Source organism: Hyla sarda, chromosome 6, assembly GCF_029499605.1.
Source record: "Hyla sarda isolate aHylSar1 chromosome 6, aHylSar1.hap1, whole genome shotgun sequence".
Taxonomy (NCBI): Eukaryota; Metazoa; Chordata; class Amphibia; order Anura; family Hylidae; genus Hyla; species Hyla sarda.
In genome coordinates this window covers 153,592,599-153,612,801 of record NC_079194.1, presented here as the reverse complement: position 1 = coordinate 153,612,801, position 20,203 = coordinate 153,592,599, and positions in this window count along the sequence as shown.

The window sequence follows — 20,203 nt, the reverse complement described above, 5'->3', positions numbered from 1 at the left end:
ACTACAGGCTGTGTCATTCAGGCAATATATGGTTTACTGATGCTGCTGGGACTGGGTCTGGGAATAAAACTTTTGTTATGGTAGCACTAGCTACCCAAAATCTTTGGTTTAAATTTCAGAATTCATTTTTTAATCTTAGGGATTGTGAAGGCCTAGTGTCTACTCATGCTGCTGTCAACTCCTGGCTGTGTCATTTAGCCACTGTATGCTCTCCTCATGCTGCCAACACCTCCACACTGTGTCATTTAGCCACTATATGGTCTCCTCACGATGCCAACACCTCCACGCTCTGTCATTCAGCCACTATATGGTCTCCTCATGCTGCCAACACCTCCACGCTCTGTCATTCAGCCACTATATAGTCTCTTCATGCTTTAGCCTCATCCACGCTGTGTCATTCTGCCACTATATGGTCTCCTCATGCTACCAACACCTCCACGCTGTGTCATTCAGCCACTATATGGTCTCCTCATACTGATGCCACCTCCAGGCTCTGTCATTGTGCTGCTCTGCGGCAGTGGTTCTAAAAGCACTACCTGTAATCTGCATGTCATACTGAATAACAGTTTTATTTCACTACCCCCAGCACACTCCATATGTGTGTTAGAACACAATAAAGTGTTCTACACCCCTATTGAGGCTCTCTGTAGTCCATAAATAGCCATTTTTAATATAAATTTGCTGTGAATAAATTCAGATCGAACTAAATTTTTTCAAAAAATTTGGCGAATCGGCCAAATAGAATTTTTCTAAAGTTAGCTCATCTCTAATCACAGCCTTGAATTCAGTTACGTCATAGCATCATATAGGTAAAGATGCAGGAATTGTGGATAATGTATGCTCCATTATTCTGAAATGGATGCAGATTTATTTATTTTCTTTAGCTAATTGGCCATCTTTTGGATATAGCAGTAATCTATTGTAGTACACTGTAATAGGGGGCATTCTTTTATTTACTATACCTCTATTGCACTAGTGACAATATATTTTTTTATAGAGTGTATACAGAATTTTGGGGATTTACATTTGAAGGAACAAACGATTCTCTAAGTGCAGCAGAAAAGAACACCACTTTTAATAAAGGGGTAAATTCAGCCTACGTAGTCAGTCTGATATATAGTAGGTAATAGTACCACTTACTGGATCAATGCATGGCAACCATTAGACAGCTCTCTTACTGGAAGTGATTCTTTATATATATACAGAGAGATATATGATATGTACACGGGATATCTATACAGAGGAGAATCCAGGATTGCAGCAGTAAAAGGTCATGACGTATTTCTATCTACTTAATGAGGGAGAAATCCCAGTGCTCAGGAATAGTCTTACCGGAGAAGCTGCCAACATTATGTGTTGGCCACAAGGGATTTTTAAAAGGCTTTTTTTAGAATACTATTATTTTTATGTTGGCTAAATTTGTCTCCTCCACTTAACTCCTATAAAAGTTTAATGCATCTGTTACGCCGAGCGCTCCGGGTCCCCGCTCCTCCCCGGAGCGCTCGCTACACTTCCCTCACTGCAGCGCCCCGGTCGGTTCCACGGACCCGGGGCGCTGCGTTACCACCTCCGGCCGGGATGCGATTCGCGATGCGGGTAGCGCCCGCTCGCGATGCGCACCCCGGCTCCCGTACCTTACTCGCTCCCCGTCAGTTCTGTCCCGGCGCGCGCGGCCCCGCTCCCTAGGGCGCGCGCGCGCCGGGTCTTTGCGATTTAAAGGGCCACTGCACCGCTGATTGGTGCAGTGGTTCCAATTAGTGTTTACACCTGTGCACTTCCCTATATCACCTCACTTCCCCTTCACTCCCTCGCCGGATCTTGTTGCCCTAGTGCCAGTGAAAGCGTTCCTTGTGTGTTCCTTGCCTGTGATTCCAGACCTTCTGCCGTTGCCCCTGACTACGATCCTTGCTGCCTGCCCCGACCTTCTGCTACGTCCGACCTTGCTTCTGTCTACTCCCTTGTACCGCGCCTATCTTCAGCAGCCAGAGAGGTTGAGCCGTTGCTAGGGGATACGACCTGGTCACTACCGCCGCAGCAAGACCATCCCGCTTTGCGGCGGGCTCTGGTGAAAACCAGTAGTGACTTAGAACCGATCCTCTAGCACGGTCCACGCCAATCCCTCTCTGGCACAGAGGATCCACCACCTGCCAGCCGGCATCGTGACAGTAGATCCGGCCATGGATCCCGCTGAAGTTCCTCTGCCAGTTGTCGCTGACCTCACCACGGTGGTCGCCCAGCAGTCACAACAGATTGCGCAACAAGGCCAACAGCTGTCTCAACTGACTGTTATGCTACAACAGTTACTACCACAGCTCCAGCAATCATCTCCTCCGCCAGCTCCTGTACCTCCTCCGCAGCGAGTGGCCGCTTCTGGAATACGACTATCCTTGCCGGATAAATTTGATGGGGACTCTAAGTTTTGCCGTGGCTTTCTTTCCCAATGTTCATTACACTTGGAGATGATGTCGGACCAGTTCCCCACTGAAAGGTCTAAGGTGGCTTTCGTAGTCAGCCTGCTGTCTGGAAAAGCCCTGGCTTGGGCCACACCGCTCTGGGACCGCAATGACCCCGTCACTGCCTCTGTACACTCCTTCTTCTCGGAAATTCGAAGTGTCTTTGAGGAACCTGCCCGAGCCTCTTCTGCTGAGACTGCCCTGTTGAACCTGGTCCAGGGTAATTCTTCCGTTGGCGAGTATGCCGTACAGTTCCGTACCCTTGCTTCAGAATTATCCTGGAATAATGAGGCACTCTGCGCGACCTTTAAAAAAGGCCTATCCAGCAACATTAAAGATGTTCTGGCCGCACGAGAAATCCCTGCTAACCTACATGAACTCATCCATCTTGCCACTCGCATTGACATGCGTTTTTCCGAACGGCGTCAGGAGCTCCGCCAGGATATGGACTCTGTTCGCACGAGGCGTTTCTTCTCCCCGGCTCCTCTCTCCTCTGGTCCCCTGCAATCTGTTCCTGTGCCTCCCGCCGTGGAGGCTATGCAGGTCGACCGGTCTCGCCTGACACCCCAAGAGAGGACACGACGCCGCATGGAGAATCTCTGCCTGTACTGTGCTAGTACCGAACACTTCCTGAAGGATTGTCCTATCCGTCCTCCCCGCCTGGAAAGACGTCCGCTGACTCCGCACAAAAGTGAGACAGTCCTTGATGTCTACTCTGCTTCTCCACGTCTTACTGTACCTGTGCGGATGTCTGCCTCTGCCTTCTCCTTCTCTGCTGTGGCCTTCTTGGACTCTGGATCTGCAGGAAATTTTATCTTAGCCTCTCTCGTCAACAGGTTCAACATCCCGGTGACCAGTCTCGCCAGACCCCTCTACATCAATTGTGTAAACAATGAAAGATTGGACTGTACTATACGTTTCCGCACGGAGCCCCTTCTAATGTGCATCGGATCTCATCACGAGAGGATTGAACTGTTGGTCCTCCCCAATTGCACTTCTGAAATCCTTCTTGGACTTCCCTGGCTTCAACTCCATTCCCCAATCCTGGATTGGTCCACTGGGGAGATCAAGAGTTGGGGGCCCTCTTGTTCCAAGGACTGCTTAAAACCGGTTCCCAGTAAACCTTGCCGTGTCCCTGTGCTTCCTCATGTAACCGGTCTCCCTAAGGCCTATATGGACTTTGCGGACGTTTTTTGCAAAAAACAAGCTGAGACTCTACCTCCTCACAGGCCTTATGATTGTCCCATTGACCTCCTCCCGGGCACTACTCCACCCCGGGGCAGAATCTATCCTCTGTCCGTCCCAGAGACTCTTGCCATGTCTGAATACGTCCAAGAAAATTTAAAAAAGGGCTTTATCCGTAAATCCTCCTCTCCTGCCGGAGCCGGATTTTTCTTTGTGTCCAAAAAAGATGGCTCTCTACGTCCTTGCATTGACTACCGCGGTCTTAATAAAATCACGGTTAAGAACCGCTACCCCCTACCCCTCATCTCTGAACTCTTTGATCGTCTCCAAGGTGCCCATATTTTTACCAAACTGGACTTAAGAGGTGCTTATAATCTCATCCGCATCAGAGAGGGGGATGAATGGAAAACGGCATTTAACACCAGAGATGGACACTTTGAGTATCTGGTCATGCCCTTTGGTCTATGCAACGCCCCTGCCGTCTTCCAAGACTTTGTTAATGAAATTTTTCGTGATCTACTATACTCCTGTGTTGTTGTATATCTGGACGATATCCTGATTTTTTCTGCCAATCTTGAAGAACACCGCCAGCATGTCCGTATGGTTCTTCAGAGACTTCGTGATAATCAACTCTATGCCAAAATAGAGAAATGTCTGTTTGAATGCCAATCTCTTCCTTTTCTAGGATACTTGGTCTCTGGCCAGGGACTACAAATGGACCCAGATAAACTCTCTGCCGTCTTAGATTGGCCACGCCCCTCCGGACTCCGTGCCATCCAACGTTTTTTGGGGTTCGCCAATTATTACAGGCAATTTATTCCACATTTTTCTACCATTGTGGCTCCTATTGTGGCTTTAACAAAAAAAAATGCCGATCCCAAGTCTTGGCCTCCTCAAGCGGAAGACGCCTTTAAACGACTCAAGTCTGCCTTTTCTTCGGCTCCCGTGCTCTCCAGACCTGACCCATCTAAACCCTTCCTATTGGAGGTTGATGCCTCCTCAGTGGGAGCTGGAGCTGTCCTTCTACAAAAAAACTCTTCCGGGCATGCTGTTACTTGTGGTTTTTTTTCCAGGACCTTCTCTCCGGCGGAGAGGAACTACTCCATCGGGGATCGAGAGCTTCTAGCCATTAAATTAGCACTTGAGGAATGGAGGCATCTGCTGGAGGGATCAAGATTTCCAGTTATTATTTACACCGATCACAAGAACCTCTCCTACCTCCAGTCTGCCCAACGGCTGAATCCTCGTCAGGCCAGGTGGTCTCTGTTCTTTGCCCGATTTAATTTTGAAATTCACTTTCGGCCTGCTGATAAAAACATTAGGGCCGATGCTCTCTCTCGTTCCTCAGATGCCTCTGAAATTGAACTCTCTCCTCAACACATCATTCCTCCTGACTGCCTGATTTCCACTTCTCCAGCCTCCATCAGGCAAACTCCTCCAGGAAAGACCTTTGTTTCTCCACGCCAACGCCTTGGGATCCTCAAATGGGGTCACTCCTCCCATCTCGCAGGTCATGCGGGCATCAAGAAATCTGTGCAACTCATCTCTCGCTTCTATTGGTGGCCGACTCTAGAGACTGATGTGGTGGACTTTGTGCGAGCCTGCACTATCTGTGCCCGGGATAAGACTCCTCGCCAGAAGCCCGCTGGTTTTCTTCATCCTCTACCTGTCCCCGAACAACCTTGGTCTCTGATTGGTATGGATTTTATTACTGACTTACCCCCATCCCATGGCAACACTGTTATTTGGGTGGTCGTTGATCGATTCTCCAAAATGGCACATTTCATCCCTCTTCCTGGTCTTCCTTCAGCGCCTCAGTTGGCTAAACAATTTTTTGTACACATTTTTCGTCTTCACGGGTTGCCTACACAGATCGTCTCGGATAGAGGCGTCCAATTTGTGTCTAAATTCTGGAGGGCTCTCTGTAAACAACTCAAGATTAAATTAAATTTTTCTTCTGCATACCATCCTCAATCCAATGGACAAGTAGAGAGAATTAACCAGATCTTGGGTGACTATTTACGACATTTTGTTTCCTCCCGCCAGGATGACTGGGCAGATCTTCTACCTTGGGCCGAATTCTCGTATAATTTCAGAATCTCTGAATCTTCCTCCAAATCTCCGTTTTTCGTGGTGTACGGCCGTCACCCTCTTCCCCCCCTCCCTACCCCCTTGCCCTCTGGTCTGCCCGCTGTGGATGAAATTTCTCGTGATCTTTCCACCATATGGAAAGAGACCCAAAATTCTCTCTTACAGGCTTCTTCTCGCATGAAGAGATTCGCAGATAAGAAAAGAAGAGCTCCTCCCATTTTTTCCCCTGGAGACAAGGTATGGCTCTCCGCTAAATATGTCCGTTTCCGTGTCCCGAGCTATAAGTTGGGACCACGCTATCTTGGTCCTTTTAAAGTTTTGTGTCAAATTAATCCTGTCTCTTACAAACTTCTTCTTCCTCCTTCTCTTCGTATCCCTAATGCCTTTCACGTCTCTCTTCTTAAACCTCTCATCCTCAACCGTTTTTCTCCTAAATCTGTTCCTCCCACTCCTGTTTCCGGCTCCTCGGACATCTTCTCTGTCAAAGAGATTTTGGCCTCTAAAAAGGTCAGGGGAAGAACTTTTTTTTTAGTGGATTGGGAGGGTTGTGGTCCAGAAGAGAGGTCCTGGGAACCTGAGGACAATATCCTGGACAAAAGTCTGATCCTCAGGTTCTCAGGCCCCAAGAAGAGGGGGAGACCCAAGGGGGGGGGTACTGTTACGCCGAGCGCTCCGGGTCCCCGCTCCTCCCCGGAGCGCTCGCTACACTTCCCTCACTGCAGCGCCCCGGTCGGTTCCACGGACCCGGGGCGCTGCGTTACCACCTCCGGCCGGGATGCGATTCGCGATGCGGGTAGCGCCCGCTCGCGATGCGCACCCCGGCTCCCGTACCTTACTCGCTCCCCGTCAGTTCTGTCCCGGCGCGCGCGGCCCCGCTCCCTAGGGCGCGCGCGCGCCGGGTCTTTGCGATTTAAAGGGCCACTGCACCGCTGATTGGTGCAGTGGTTCCAATTAGTGTTTACACCTGTGCACTTCCCTATATCACCTCACTTCCCCTTCACTCCCTCGCCGGATCTTGTTGCCCTAGTGCCAGTGAAAGCGTTCCTTGTGTGTTCCTTGCCTGTGATTCCAGACCTTCTGCCGTTGCCCCTGACTACGATCCTTGCTGCCTGCCCCGACCTTCTGCTACGTCCGACCTTGCTTCTGTCTACTCCCTTGTACCGCGCCTATCTTCAGCAGCCAGAGAGGTTGAGCCGTTGCTAGGGGATACGACCTGGTCACTACCGCCGCAGCAAGACCATCCCGCTTTGCGGCGGGCTCTGGTGAAAACCAGTAGTGACTTAGAACCGATCCTCTAGCACGGTCCACGCCAATCCCTCTCTGGCACAGAGGATCCACCACCTGCCAGCCGGCATCGTGACAGCATCTATCCTGGAAAGTATCGACTGAAATTAAATAGCTGCACAGATAAGCAGCAAGCAGGGAGGGATGCTTTAAGGTCATTAGACGGATTTTGTAAAGGGCTTTTAAATTACTTTACACTAACAAATCCCAAAAGCGGTATGCTGGCTTGCTAGGAAACTCCTTTGCAGGTTGGGATGTGAAATTCCCTAAAATATGGGTAACATTTGTTGTTTATGGAAAGACTGGTTAGGCTAAAAGGTTTATGTGTACATGGGCATGGAATCCACAAGACCTCTGAAGGTTTCCTGTGGTATCTGGCACCATGACTTTACCAGCAGATCTTTTAAGTCTTGTAAATTGTTAGGTGGGGCCTCAATAGATCACATTTGTCTTCCATCACATCCAACAAATGGATTAGATTTAGATCTGGGGGGTTTGCACGGGGGCAATAATGACTCCGAGCCAAGTTACGGACAACAGTAGCTTTACTGAGGGTAGACAGATGGTAAAGTCTATACAGTTCAGCCAGGGCCCACAGAGGTGACCAGTGACTTAGAGACCATAAGGGCTTGTTGGGACTTGTAGTAAGACTGGGCAATTTAATGCAGGCCACGCTGACTTGACAGTTGCTGACAGGGACTGACTTGACTTGACTGATGACTGACAAAGCTATAACTGTAGCCTACTTGCAACTGACTGTGGCTGCAGGACTTGACTTGAGGCCTCCAATGACTCTGGACACACACACTAGGACTCAATTTAAATGGACCTCAGCTTAGCAGAAAGAACAGAGCTCAAAGAGAGCGAACTAGCTCCTCCCAGGGCTTATATGGTGGAGACTAGCAGGGAGCCCATAGGTCACCCCTGAGATCACCTGGTCACTGGTACCTCCTGGGTAACAATCACATGGTACATTTCTTAAAGCAACAACACATGATATATTATAATGCATAGTAAAACATATATACAGTGGGGAAACAAGTACAAGGGGCCCAAGGGACGCTGAAGGGAGGCTACTGGACAGGGCAGCAAGGGTACGGGGTAACACCTCCCGTACTAGGCCACTGCATTAGGCACATTACCCTGCTGAAAGAGGCCACTGCTATTAGGATTAGGAAATACTGCCTTGAAGGGTGTGCTTGGTCTACAACAATGTTTAGACAGGTGGTAAAGTAACTTCCAAATGAATACCAAATACTTTTCACTTGCCAATATATCACACTCCTTGACAGGTGCGATTGTCATGAGATAAACAATGTTATTAATTTCACCTGTCAGTGATTGTAATTTTATGGTTGATATTTTTGCCTTCAAATGGTCTTAGAACCATGAGGTTTTTTGGTCAAATTAGAGCAATCGTGCTTTAAATGGACACCTACATATTGAATAGTTTTAAATTAATAAAGCTTAAAGACTATGGATACCTTTGAAAAGTATTTTTTGATTCTTGTACTGATTATGGTATAAGAAATTTTTTTTCACCATGGGTCTTCATTAAAGATTTTGCTTACATTTGCTTGTACAGCCTCTACAATGTGCTGGGTAAGTACTCTCTCTTTATGCTTGCTCGCAGTTGACTGTCTTGTATTTGCTCTCCCTTCTCTTTTCAGTCTCTATAAGCTTTCCTCCTTGGTTTCTACTGTCCAGATATTGCCTTCAATTATCATTATTGCTAGCCGCAGCCAGTAGAGCACAATGTAAGAGTCCTCTAAGGGTGTATTCAGGATTTCTATTGCAGTTGTTGATTATAAACATTTCTCACAGTGTTTAAGATCTCTGCTTGCTGGTAGCTGGCAATGTGCAACAACAGCTATTCACACTGGATCTCACGATCTCGGAATATAAAGGGTGTAGTGTGGATGCATAATGCTTACTTGGAAATGTTACATGTAGGTTGCATTGCTAGGAAAATAATATCAAACATGCTGAACCCAGCAAAACATAGAAAGCACTTCTATTAATACCATTTACTGGCCCCTTGCAGATACTGTCAGTCAGCAAGAGGGAATGCTGGGAAATATGTAGGGTGCAACCTCGCTTCATTGAGCTTCTATATATTGATTAATTAGACTGAATAAAATACAGCTATCTCCTACGTATGGCAGAAAGAGAGGATTTAATAGACAGGGAGGAACGTTTATCATTCTGTGTCTTTAGAAAGTGTGTTTTGCTTATGCACAACATATTGTGACACTGTGGCAAGGGAAGGATGTATTTCCCTAGCTCCCCCTGGAGAAACCTCCACCTGTGGCCAAATTAATGAGGTAGCAGAAAGGGGACGTGTGTTTAACCCCTTAAGGACGCAGGACGTAAATGTACGTCCTGGTGAGGTGGTACTTAACGCACCAGGACGTACATTTACGTCCTAAGCATAACCGCGGGCATCGGAGCGATGCCCGTGTCATGCGCGGCTGATCCCGGCTGCTGATCGCAGCCAGGGACCCGCCGGCAATGGCCGACGCCCGCGATCTCGCGGGCGTCCGCCATTAACCCCTCAGGTGCCGGGATCAATACAGATCCCGGCATCTGCGGGAGTTCGCGATTAAAATGAACGATCGGATCGCCCGCAGCGCTGCTGCGGGGATCCGATCATTCATAACGCCGCACGGAGGTCCTCTCACCTTCCTCCGTGCGGCTCCCGGCGTCTCCTGCTCTGGTCTGTGATCGAGCAGACCAGAGCAGGAGATGACCGATAATACTGATCTGTTCTATGTCCTATACATAGAACAGATCAGTATTAGCAATCATGGTATTGCTATGAATAGTCCCCTATGGGGACTATTCAAGTGTAAAAAAAAATGTAAAAAAATGTAAAAGTAAAAGTAAAAAAAAAGTGAAAAATCCCCTCCCCCAATAAAAAAGTAAAACGTCCGTTTTTTCCTATTTTACCCCCAAAAAGCGTAAAAAACATTTTTTATAGACATATTTGGTATCGCCGCGTGCGTAAATGTCCGAACTATTAAAATTAAATGTTAATGATCCCGTACGGTGAACGGCGTGAACGAAAAAAAATTTAAAAAGTCCAAAATTCCTACTTTTTTAATACATTTTATTAAAAAAAAAATTATAAAAAATGTATTAAAAGTTTTTTATATACAAATGTGGTATCAAAAAAAAGTACAGATCATGGCGCAAAAAATGAGCCCCCATACTGCCGCTTATACGGAAAAATAAAAAAGTTATAGGTCATCAAAATAAAGGGATTATAAACGTACTAATTTGGTTAAAAAGTTTGTGATTTTTTTTAAGCGCAACAATAATATAAAAGTATATAATAATGGGTATCATTTCAATCGTATTGACCCTCAGAATAAAGAACACATGTCATTTTTACCAGAAATTGTACGGCGTGAAAACAAAACCTTCCAAAATTAGCAAAATTGCGTTTTTCGTTTTATTTTCCCCACAAAAATAGTGTTTTTTGGTTGCGCCATACATTTTATGATATAATGAGTGATGTCATTACAAAGGACAACTGGTCGCGCAAAAAAAAAGCCCTCATACTAGTCTGTGGATGAAAATATAAAAGAGTTATGATTTTTAGAAGGCGAGGAGGAAAAAATGAAAACGTAAAAATTAAATTGTCTGAGTCCTTAAGGCCAAAATGGGCTGAGTCCTTAAGGGGTTAAAAAGAAGACAGACACAATAGTTGGGGCTCTCCCCAGAAGACAGCAAGGTGGCTGTAGAGAGAGGCAGGGGTCCTGCTGAGGAACACACAGCCCGAGCTGTGAGTGGCCCCAAGTGTGGACGAGACACACAGCAAGAGGTTGCAAACACTGTGTGTGAACAGTGAGTAGAAGGTTGCAGGAGGCATCAGTTTAACTGGCCGGGAAAAGCCCACCAGTTGGTAGTCAGGGCATGCTGGATTGTTTAGTTAGTGACTAGACAGGTTATGGTTTTGTTTGTTCATGTCCTATGTTTTTATTTATCCTGCAACCTGTCTAATAAAGCTGGCGAGGGTCCGGACTTGCATAAACAACTGTTATTTGCCTGCTGATTGAAGTGGAAACGTGTCCTGTGGCGGTGTCTTGGACGATCCCAGAGCTATCCCCCAGGGAGAAATCTTTGCAATATTTATCAGATTATCACACAGGGTTGATAACTTTGGCGCACATAAGTAAATAGCTTCAGAATACCACTTTGTATGGTTCCTCCCCTGCGATTTCTCTGCAAAAGAGATTGCCCATTGTGCAAAAGATGTGCACCTTTTTTTCTTTTTCTTTTTACAAATGCTCTCCACACCAAGTTTTAGAAGCCATGTCTGGACTGGTGTAGATTTGCAACCAACTTCTAACTTTTTAAACTCCAATTTTTCCTCCTAACCTTCTAAAAATCATAACACTTTCAATTCTTCACCTACAGACCCTGCTTGTTTAATTGTGCCACCAATTGTACTTTGGAATTACATCAACAATTTCACCACAAAATCTACGGCGAAACAAAAATCAAATTGTGTGGGGCAAAACTATGGAAAAATTAAATTTTGCTACTTTTGGGGGTACTGTTTTCACACAGTGCACTTCTTGAGTTTGTTTTATTTTACTACTTTAAAAAGATCATAACTTTTTGCACAAAAATTAGGATGCTTAAAATTCCTCCACTGACTCCTATAACTTTTTCTGTATACAGGGACATATGTTCTTTAGTTTTTATCAGTACCAGAGGATAATATAGTACAGTTATATGAAAGTACTAAATAGTATAACTGTACAAAAGCACTATATAACCGGGAGTGGAGCGAAACGCGTTGGAGTGTGAGGTGGGGGAACACCGGAGCATACACTGCGACCCATGTGGTTGCTATCATCTTTATTGTCTATGTTTGCATCAGACTGTTATTGATAGATTTGGGCTCACAGACGTTTGTTGGCCCCAAATGGATGGCAACTATTAGGTTATAAGCACTGTCTTAACATTTCCAGTCAGTACCTTTATATAGTACTTTTGTACAGTTATACTACTTAGTACCTTCATATAACTGTACTATATTATCCCCTGGTAGGGATTTATTATATGCCAGCCTTATATACTCGATAGTTATTATTATATAGCTTACCTCTGATGCTGCTATATTTATCATAATATACTGTGAATTTACTGGTGTTCCCCCACCGTTTGTTTTTTAACCTGTCTGTTGTCATGTATGTTTTTTTTATGGGTATGGGAACCAATGGGCTTTTCTGTATCAAAGTGACTAATAAAATTCATATTTTCTCACATGATTGTGGATATCTTTAATTATCATATTTTGATTTATCAAAACGAGGGGTCTTTGGTGTTGCATGTTGGGTGTTACACATCAGAACTACTATACAAATGAAGAAAACACAGAGCCAAGGATAGAAGCCTGGATTTCATCCTTATGCAGTATAAGTTACTCTGTGGTCCTGCTATAAAGATGTGCAGCCTTTCAGATGGTTGTTGTGTAAATGTGTTTTCCAGCATGTTCCGTTAAATTTCAGTCCTGCCCCTTGTCACGCACCTATGCCCAGTGGGTGCCAGTAAAACCTGAGTGAATGTCATAGTATTTGCTACTTCTGAGCATAGTAAGTCTTTTAAACTTATCTCTCTTCCCCAAAAAACACTTGAACAGAGCTGTCAGTCAAGACACACTTGCTGCTTTGCATGTTAAGTGCCCGCTTTGCTTACCTCAGAGCTATATATAGGTATTTCAACTCAGATACTTGAGGAAAACAAAACAAATTCCCGCTATGTAGAGATCCACTGGCTGCTTATGCAAATAGCAACACTTATGCAAATAGAGCAAAAATAGTTTGTGCCCCTCCGCATCAGTCATAACCTTGTTCTGGTATTTGACGAAAGGTTCTCAGAGGTCTCGGGTTTATTTTTTTATCAATTTATTATCTCCAGCAAAACTCCTTCCCATATATCACCTATTCTTTTAACTTGTCACAAGCCTTTAAGCTAAGTGGCGATTATCCTTATGATGTACGAACACGCAGAGATGGTGGCAACAGAGGGCACACTCTACATTGAAGAGACGCGGTTATGAGTCATGAGGAGATGATGTGGCATAATGTGTTATTAAATCCTATTTAACCATCACATCTAATAGTTCCTCAAATCAAAGCAAGCCTTATCTATTCATCTGCGCTGACGCCGCCCGCTCGCCGCAGTCATAGTTACAATGAATCAATTCAAGGCCGAATAAGGCTTGACAAATTATAGACATGTATACAGCTTACCACGAGAGCCCTGTGTATGTGAGATGCTGCAAATGATGAAATAGGGGATACTAAATGACAATGGAAATTTACAGATGTGCGAGTGGGATGGCTGAGCAGGTGGAGAGGAGGTTATTGCAATGTATGATGTACTATGATGCTGAAGTATTCATAAAAGATGAATCAGATAAGCGTCGTTTATAAAGGGGTCACTAAGCCCACCACTGTCATCCTCAGAACACACATTATTCAACAGATGTACTAGATGATATGGAAGAAGTGGTACTGTGCGTGGTTCCTATATACAAAATACAATTGGTAAGCAATTACAGCTGAAGCACAATACAGGCAAAGTGGTACTGTGTAAGGTTCCTACATACAGAATAATACTGGATACTACAAATGACTGCCTGTGTACAAGACAGGAGAAGTGGTACTGTGCATGGTTCCTACATTATGTTACTGGATACTATGAATTACAGCTAGTACACAAGACAGGAGAAGTGGTACTGTGCACATTTCCTATATACAAAATAAAAGTCTATACTTCAATTGACAGTCACAATACAAGTTGGGAGAAATAGTAGTTTGCACAGTTTTCTAAACATATATTGTTTTTTTTCCGTAGGATTCTAAAGCATTGGAGCTGTTGGGCACATTGGCCTATGCACCAACATGCCACTCTCCCGGTTTGCCATCATAAACCGCAAAAATATGCTCCAGATTAAATTTGAACCTAGCCTAATGCTGGATTCTAAGAATGACAGCCAGTGTACAAGACAGGAGAGATGGTACTGTGCACCGATCCTGCATATAGAATAATACTGTATACTAAGAATGACAGCCAGTGTACAAGACAGGAGAAATAGTACTGTGCACCGATCCTGCATATAGAATAATACTGTACACTAAGAATGACAGCCAGTGTACAAGACAGGAGAAGTAGTACTGTGCACCGATCCTACATATAGAATAATACTGTATACTAAGAATGACAGCCAGTGTACATGACAGGAGAAATAGTACTGTGCACCAAACCTGCGTATAGAATAATACTGTATACTAAGAATGACAGCCAGTGTACATGACAGGAGAAATAGTACTGTGCACATTCCTGCATACAGAATAATACTGTATACTAAGAATGACAGCCAGTGTACAAGACAGGAGAAATAGTACTGTGCACGTTCCTGCATATAGAATAATACTGTATACTAAGAATGTCAGCCAGTGTACAAGACAGGAGAAATAGTACTGTGCACGTTCCTGCATACAGAATAATACTGTATACTAAGAATGACAGCCAGTGTACAAGACAGGAGAAATGGTACTGTGCACCGATCCTGCGTATAGAATAATACTGTATACTAAGAATGACAGCCAGTGTACAAGACAGGAGAGATGGTACTGTGCACCGATCCTACATATAGAATAATACTGTATACTAAGAATGACAGCCAGTGTACAAGACAGGAGAAATAGTACTGTGCACGTTCCTGCATATAGAATAATACTGTATATTAAGAATGACAGCCAGTGTACAAGACAGGAGAAATAGTACTGTGCACCGATCCTGCATAGAGAATAATACTGTACACTAAGAATGACAGCCAGTGTACAAGACAGGAGAAGTAGTACTGTGCACCGATCCTACATATAGAATAATACTGTATACTAAGAATGACAGCCAGTGTACAAGACAGGAGAAGTAGTACTGTGCACCGATCCTACATATAGAATAATATTGTATACTAAGAATGACAGCCAGTGTACAAGACAGGAGAAATGGTACTGTGCACCGATCCTGCGTATAGAATAATACTGTATACTAAGAATGACAGCCAGTGTACAAGACAGGAGAGATGGTACTGTGCACCGATCCTACATATAGAATAATACAGTATACTAAGAATGACAGCCAGTGGACAAGACAGGAGAAATAGTACTGTGCACCGATCCTGCATATAGAATAATACTGTACACTAAGAATGACAGCCAGTGTACATGACAGGAGAAATAGTACTGTGCACGTTCCTGCATATAGAATAATACTGTATACTAAGAATGACAGCCAGTGTACAAGACAGGAGAAATGGTACTGTGCACCGAACCTGCGTATAGAATAATACTGTATACTAAGAATGACAGCCAGTGTACATGACAGGAGAAATAGTACTGTGCACCGATCCTGCATATAGAATAATACTGTATACTAAGAATAAAAGCCAGTGTCCAAGACAGGAGAAATAGTACTGTGCACGTTCCTGCATATAGAATAATACTGTATACTAAGAATGACAGCCAGTGTAAAAGACAGGAGAAATGGTACTGTGCACCGATCCTGCGTATAGAATAATACTGTATACTAAGAATGACAGCCAGTGTTCATGACAGGAGAAATAGTACTGTGCACCGATCCTGCATATAGAATAATACTGTATACTAAGAATGACAGCCAGTGTACATGACAGGAGAAATAGTACTGTGCACCGATCCTGCATATAGAATAATACTGTATACTAAGAATAAAAGCCAGTGTCCAAGACAGGAGAAATAGTACTGTGCACGTTCCTGCATATAGAATAATACTGTATACTAAGAATGACAGCCAGTGTAAAAGACAGGAGAAATGGTACTGTGCACCGATCCTGCGTATAGAATAATACTGTATACTAAGAATGACAGCCAGTGTTCATGACAGGAGAAATAGTACTGTGCACCGATCCTGCATATAGAATAATACTGTATACTAAGAATGACAGCCAGTGTACAAGACAGGAGAAATAGTACTGTGCACGTTCCTACATATAGAATAATACTGTATACTAAGAATGACAGCCAGTGTACAAGACAGGAGAGATGGAACTGTGCACCGATCCTACATATAGAATAATACTGTATACTAAGAATGACAGCCAGTGTACAAGACAGGAGAAATAGTACTGTGCACGTTCCTGCATATAGAATAATACTGTATACTAAGAATGACAGCCAGTGTACATGACAGGAGAAATAGTACTGTGCACCGATCCTGCATATAGAATAATACTGTATACTAAGAATGACAGCCAGTGTACATGACAGGAGAAATAGTACTGTGCACATTCCTGCATATAGAATAATACTGTATACTAAGAATGACAGCCAGTGTACAAGACAGGAGAAATAGTACTGTGCACGTTCCTACATATAGAATAATACTGTATACTAAGAATGACAGCCAGTGTACAAGACAGGAGAGATGGTACTGTGCACCGATCCTGCATATAGAATAATACTGTATACTAAGAATGACAGCCAGTGTACAAGACAGGAGAGATGGTACTGTGCACAGATCCTGCGTATAGAATAATACTGTATACTAAGAATGACAGCCAGTGTACAAGACAGGAGAGATGGTACTGTGCACCGATCCTGCATATAGAATAATACTGTATACTAAGAATGACAGCCAGTGTACAAGACAGGAGAAATAGTACTGTGCACGTTCCTACATATAGAATAATACTGTATACTAAGAATGACAGCCAGTGTACAAGACAGGAGAAATAGTACTGTGCACCGATCCTGCATATAGAATAATACTGTATACTAAGAATGACAGCCAGTGTACAAGACAGGAGAAGTAGTACTGTGCACCGATCCTACATATAGAATAATACTGTATACTAAGAATGACAGCCAGTGTACATGACAGGAGAAATAGTACTGTGCACGTCCCTGCATATAGAATAATACTGTATACTAAGAATGACAGCCAGTGTACAAGACAGGAGAGATGGTACTGTGCATCGATCCTGCATATAGAATAATATTAAAAAACCACAGAGAAGAAGCGTGTAGAGATAAACAATTAATACATTTTTATTGTGAAAAAAAATTCATAAAACATACATATTGCAAATGAACACCATGGTTCATCAAATATGGAAAACATAAAAGGAGACACAGACAGGACACTGAAAATATGGAGGTGGGCGCTCACTCAACTGTATTGTATTGGTATAACAATACATAAATGATAAGGTGCATAGCAAAAATATGAATAATTAAGGTGCTGCTATGTTGCAAATAATACAACAAATGAACAACATAAAATCAGAACAAAGTGCATTTCATAATTACCAAGTGGTACAGAGGAGCAAAACCACACCGCCAAAACCCGACGTTTCGCCACGGAGGCTTCTTCCGGGGTGTCACACCCCGGAAGAAGCCTCCGTGGCGAAACGTCGGGTTTTGGCGGTGTGGTTTTGCTCCTCTGTACCACTTGGTAATTATGAAATGCACTTTGTTCTGATTTTATGTTGTTCATTTGTTGTATTATTTGCAACATGGCAGCACCTTAATTATTCATATTTTTGCTATGCACCTTATCATTTATGTATTGTTATACCAATACAATACAGTTGAGTGAGCGCCCACCTCCATATTTTCAGTGTCCTGTCTGTGTCTCCTTTTATGTTTTCCATATTTGATGAACCATGGTGTTCATTTGCAATATGTATGTTTTATGAATTTTTTTTCTCAATAAAACTTTATTAATTGTTTATCTCTACACGCTTCTTCTCTGTGGTTTTTTACATTTGTTTTATGCGTGGGATTTTTCACATTGTTTAGGGACCCCTGTGGTTTACTATATAGAATAATATTGTATACTAAGAATGACAGCCAGTGTACATGACAGGAGAAATAGTACTGTGCACCGATCCTGCATATAGAATAATACTGTATACTAAGAATGACAGCCAGTGTACATGACAGGAGAAATAGTACTGTGCACCGATCCTGAATATAGAATAATACTGTATACTAAGAATGACAGCTAGTGTACAAGACAGGAGAAATAGTACTGTGCATCGATCCTGCATATAGAATTGTGGTGTCCCGGTACCATATTTTATACGTTACCTATGTAAAAGTCCCTAGGACGTCGGGGTCCCTCTTTTCTAGTTTTCTTGTCACCTCTCACTTAGCCACGAAATGTATAGTAGTTCTATCTGATATTTATACAGTTATAAGTATAAAAAGTGTATATAGTGAATTGTATACCTGTTTGTAGCGTAACAGGACCTGCGGGTCATGTGATCAGGTGGAAAACTCTATGGTTTTGCTTTAGGACCTTAGGAGGTCCCAGTGATGTGTTCACCCACCATGCCTTGTCACTGTGAGTGACAGCTGACACAGACCAATCCAAAATGGCCCTGCCCCTGCCCATATAAGGGAGCATCGGCCATTACTCTCTCTCTCTTTCCTCGTGGGCTGCTGATGGAGGAGGATCTGCACAGCTGTCTTTAGCAGTGACTAGGCCCAAGCCTTGCGGCAACGACCATTCATACAAAACTGTGTTATCTCAATCCCTGTTAACATCGCAAGATCACCGGACCTAAACAGACCCCTAAATCCGGAAGGATCTCTGCACAAATCCTAATTCTATTAATCCTTGGATAATTCAATGGTCCGCAGCATCTGTCAATCATTGCTGAGCTGCATAGAGACTGTATTACTAAGACTGTTGCTGTTAATTGGATGTACTGCAAGTACCGTATATACTCGAGTATAAGCCGACCCGAGTATAAGCCGAGACCCCTAATTTCAACCCAAAATCCCAGGAAAAGTTATTGACTCGAGTATAAGCCTAGGGTGGGAAATACCTCATCCCCCCCTGTCATCATCCAGACCCGTCATTAACATCCTCATCATCCCCTTGTCATCATCCCACACATCCCCCCTTCATCATCCCCTTGTCATCATCCCACACATCCCCTTATCATCCCACACATCCCCCCTTCATCATCCCCTTGTCATCATCCCACACATCCCCTTATCATCCCACACATCCCCCCTTCATCATCCCCTTGTCATCATCCCACACATCCCCCCTTCATCATCCCCTTGTCATCATCCCACACATCCCCTTATCCCACACATCCCCCCTTCATCATCCCCTTGTCATCATCCCACACATCCCCTTATCCCACACATCCCCCCTTCATCATCCCCTTGTCATCATCCCACACATCCCCCCTTCATCATCCCCTTGTCATCATCCCACACATCCCCTTATCATCCCACACATCCCCCCTTCATCATCCCCTTGTAATCATCCCACACCCCCCCCCCCCTTCATCATCCCCACCCCCCTTCATCATCCCCACACCCCCCCCCCCCCTTCATCATCCTCTTCTCATCATTCGCCCTCAGTGGTCTTCAACCTGCGGACCTCCAGAGGTTTCAAAACTACAACTCCCAGCAAGCCCGGGCAGCCATCGGCTGTCCGGGCTTGCTGGGAGTTGTAGTTTTGAAACCTCCGGAGGTCCGCAGGTTGAAGACCACTGCGGCCTTCAACATGCGGACCTCCAGAGGTTTCAAAACTACAACTCCCAGCAAGCCCGGGCAGCCATCGGCTGTCCGGGCTTGCTGGGAGTTGTAGTTTTGAAACCTCCGGAGGTCCGCAGGTTGAAGACCACTGCGGCCTTCAACATGCGGACCTCCAGAGGTTTCAAAACTACAACTCCCAGCAAGCCCGGGCAGCCATCGGCTGTCCGGGCTTGCTGGGAGTTGTAGTTTTGAAACCTCCGGAGGTCCGCAGGTTGAAGACCACTGCGGCCTTCAACATCATCCAGCCCCCTCTCACCCCCTTTAGTTCTGTACAGTACTCACCTCCGCTCGGCGCTGGTCCGGTCCTGCAGGGCTGTCCGGTAAGGAGGTGGTCCGGTGAGGAGGTGGTCCGGGCTGCTATCTTCACCGGGGGCGCCTCTTCTCCGCGCTTCCGGCCCGGAATAGAGCCGTTGCCTTAACAACGACGCATCTGCGTCGTTGTCAAGGCAACGTGACTATTCTGAGGCCGGGCCCGAAGCGCTTAGAAGAGGCCTCCCCGGTGAAGATAGCAGCCCGGACCACCTCCTCACCGGACCACCTCCTTACCGGACAGCCCTGCAGGACCGG